Source organism: Ruditapes philippinarum, unplaced genomic scaffold (genome assembly GCF_026571515.1).
Source record: "Ruditapes philippinarum isolate M1 unplaced genomic scaffold, ASM2657151v2 ctg25931_1_1_1_1, whole genome shotgun sequence".
In the NCBI taxonomy this organism is placed as follows: domain Eukaryota; kingdom Metazoa; phylum Mollusca; class Bivalvia; order Venerida; family Veneridae; genus Ruditapes; species Ruditapes philippinarum.
Window position 1 is genome coordinate 1 of NW_026863990.1, and position 4,118 is coordinate 4,118.

The 4,118-nt window shown below is 32.8% G+C and overlaps 1 long non-coding RNA gene across 1 annotated transcript; it reads right to left on the minus strand.

Moving 5' to 3' along the window:
• Nucleotides 1–802: 802 nt before the first annotated feature.
• Nucleotides 803–3,706, minus strand: LOC132724023 (uncharacterized). Its single transcript, XR_009624835.1, has 3 exons — nucleotides 3,637–3,706; nucleotides 1,328–1,473; nucleotides 803–931 (listed from the first exon to the last, which is right to left on the minus strand). It is a non-coding gene; the product is annotated as an uncharacterized LOC132724023 (long non-coding RNA).
• Between the last annotated feature and the right edge of the window lie 412 nt (nucleotides 3,707–4,118).

A 4,118-nucleotide genomic window follows, 5' to 3' on the forward strand; every position in this document is an offset into this window, starting at 1 on the left:
ATTTCAACTCAATTTATGTTACACTTCCGTCTATTTAAAATCGTCAAAAAAACGAAAATTAAACAAAAAAAAATCCACTTAATCTGAGAAAGACAGAATAAAATGCGAGAAGACGGTGCCAAAATTTGTCTGTTGCCAAAACTAGCATTTGCCAGAAATTGCATGTTGCCAATACCAGTATTTGCCAGAATTTACATTGTCAATAGATCAGATTTAAGTGTTGTGCTTTGGATAATATCTTATGAATGAATAAAACATGGGGACAAATGATTTTTTCCGTTCTTTTTTTAATTCTATGAAAGCTATAATTTTCAGACATTTATGCCATTTAATTAAGTCGCGTAATTGGATAGAATGCAATATTTCCTTCTTACATTGAGTAACCTTTAAATTACGAGAATTGTATTGCTGACAATGATGCCAAAATTAGTAAACTGCCAAACTTATATCTAGGTAGATAAGGCGTGAAAAATGAGTCATCATGTCGTGGCGTCAAAAATATCGGGCAAAGGATTACTTTTTCACTGCGGAATGATTTTGTTTCAAGAGTTAGACGTCTTTAAGAATGATATATTTATGTAAATATTTAAAAACCATTTATATGACATGTAACAGATCTGCAATATTCTTACATTATGAAGACTTATACTTATTTTGTGTAGAATGATTACATGATTGTCCTCTATTTATTAGATTTGCTGGTCTTGAGAAAGTTTGACAGCTAGTTTAAAAATCAAAATCAGTTAAGTAAAGCTGTTAATATAAATTTGCTTAAACAAACCAATCTCTGATTTACCTCACTATGGTGTCGGTACAGGAGCACCATTGTCATCCCCACCACCACCATGCACGACGTTGAAAGGTTGCCCGGTAGAACGTCTCCCTAAAATTGCATTACCAGCAATGACGGCAAATAAAATGCCATAAACATCTGAAAAGTGAAGATTTCCTGGGATTAAAAATACATTAAAATCTACGATCATTTTGTATCCATCTTTTTATAAACTGAAGTATTCCTTTTGTTTTGCATTTAAAAAGTTGGTAAATGCATATGTGTTTAATTTTGTCATTGAGACACACACGATGTTTTTTCTTCTGCAAAAATTCCTTACTTTGCTATGAAATAAAGTACTACCAAAACACAGTTCCATAACGCAGTTTACCAAAAAAGTAGTAACTCAAAAGTGATTTACACGATAGAAACTGTGTACACGTGATTTACACGACAGTAACTATGTACACGTGATTTAAAAGAAAGTAATAACATACATATGATTTACATGAAACTAGTTACGTGCACGTTATTTTCATGAAAGATGTTACATACATGTTCGGATTCTCCCATCCCGTGCATTCTCAACATAAACAGGTACCCTGTAAGTAATTTCCCTTTGACAGTCGACATAAACAAGCCATAATAATAAAACAGCATTAATTCCCACTAGTTTTGAAAACTGCATGGCTAGTCACTGGCTGAAAATAAAGATTTTTTTCAGGATTTTCTCATTTTCAAAACTAAGACTGAATGTGCAGGAGCATAAGATTTAACAACAATAGTTACAAAGCAAACTAAACAGATAATAAAGAAAAGGGAGAGAAAGGATAAAACTATATAAAAAAAAATAAAACAAATAAATACGAGTATATAAAAATGTGAAAAAAACCACACTTTTATTTGAATTCAATATCACGCTGAAATAATATAAAAATAGACATCCAAAATCCATTTGGTATGTTGTGACAAATTATAAAGAAAAACACATACAGATACAACAACAACAACAACAACTACGCTCCCGCCCAAAAACAACATAAAAATACCCATCAACTCCCTCATAATAATAATAATAATAATGATAATGATAATGATAATAATAATAATAATAATAATAATAATAATAATAATTAAACAACAACAGACCCCTCCCCCTACCCCCCCCCCAAAAAAAAATAAATAAACTAAAAATGTGTCCATAGGACACGGGTGCCCCCACTGCGCCACTGTTCTGTCAATCTTATGACTCTGGGTCAAACAGTTCTTCAAAACTAAAAATCTTTTACTAAGTAAAGGGCAAGAACTTTACAAATACTGAATAAATACACAAGCAAACCCAAGGTGCACAAATACACATGCTGACCAACATTCTTGTAAATTTTCAGGCCTACAAGTGAAATACTATTTGAGCTATGCATGAACAAGTTGAAAATTTCAAATTCATACTACTGTAAGTCAAGGGCAATAACTCTAACAAAACTGAAAAAAATCCACATGCAAAGTCCCAGGTACATAGCTTCACAGTGATGTGAATCATTTTCCTGTAATTTAGTGATGTTGATCATTATTCCTGTAAAGTTGGTTGATTCAAACTCAATCACTCAAGAAACGAATAACAACATAATAAAACGGATTTTACTAAGTCAAGGGAAATAATTCTACATATACTGGATAAATCCACAAGCGAAACCCCAGGTGCAAAACTACATATTCTGAGCAACCTTCCCGTAAGGTTTAATAAATGTGTCAAATTCTTTTTGAGTTACATGCGACAAAAGATGAATATTGCAAACAATTTCTAAGTCTAGGGCAATGATTCTAAAACCAGACGAAAATACCTGGTGTACAACTGCACATGCTGATCAACATTCCTGAAAAGTTTCATGACTCTAGGTCAAATACTTTTTGAGTTACATGCGACACAAGTTGAAAATTGCAAAATTTTACTAAGTCAAGGGCAATAACTCTAAAAATAATTAATAAATCCAGACAAAAATATATACCCAGGTGCACAACTACACATGCTGATCAACATTCCTGTAAAGTTTCATGACTCTAGGTCAAATACCTTTTGAGTTACATGCGACACAAGTTGAAAATTGCAAAATTTTACTAAGTCAAGGGCAATAACTCTAAAAAAACTAAAAATATCCAGACAAATATACCCAGGTGCCCACCTACACATGCTGATCAATATTCCTGAAAAATTTCATGACTCTAGGTCAAATACTTTTTGAGTTACATGCGACACAAGTTGAAAATTGCAAAATTTTACTAAGTCAAGGGCAATAACTCTAAAAATACTTAATTAATCCAGACAAAAATATATACCCAGGTGCACAACTACACATGCTGATCAACATTCCTGTAAAGTTTCATGACTCTAGGTCAAATACTTTTTGAGTTACGGGCGACACAAAAGGGAACGGACGGACGGAAGGACGGGCGGAAGGGCGGACAAACGGGCAAGGGTGAATCTAAATGCCCGCCACTAAAATGGGGGCATAATAAAAAAAATATTTTTCTTATTTCTCTACTGGCAATTGGTATACAAAGTGAATTAGGATGAAAGTCAAACTACTACTTTATTTACATTGCTATACCTTTACGACACATCATGTACGTTGAGCGTTTTTATCTTCAAATGAGATTTATCTAACCTGCCATCAATTCAACGTTCAACACATGTTTGAAATTCCCAAATAATAAAAAATATATAAGCCTTCAACGGGTATTGCATTGTATCGAACCATATAAAATGAAATTTTCGATTGAAAGATGTATATTTGGATTTTTTACATTGATCATTTAACTAAAATAAAAAAAAAACATTCGAAAAAAAAAGAGTAAAAAGTAGGTACCTAATTTCCCGATTTTCAACATCCAAAAATGTCGGACTGCCCGCGGAATCTATCAAGCAATGACTGCAATGAAAGGAGTGTGAATAAAGCTTTAAAAGTGTCACCATGCCCTGCCATGTATCAAAATGACAGGTGGTCAAATTAATAAATCTAAATTATTGTATCTATTTTAATGAGAAAATTATAACAGTGTAGCAATACCACGTGACTATGACGTCATTTTTGGCATCATTTCCAAGACTAATGTTGCTCGATTCGGAAAAGAAAATAGCCGTAAATATTTTATTTCTGTACCAATTTATTTGGGATATGCACCAGTCTACGGGAAAAAATATAAGCTTTCCACAGAATATTAGATCTTTGTCAGTTTATAAACCGTTTTATCAAACACTTTGCATAACCTTGTAAGTTGTTTGTAGTAGAGCAAGCTTCAGTTGCAAGCTATTTCGTTTTCTGGCGTTATTTGGTCTACGCCATGATTA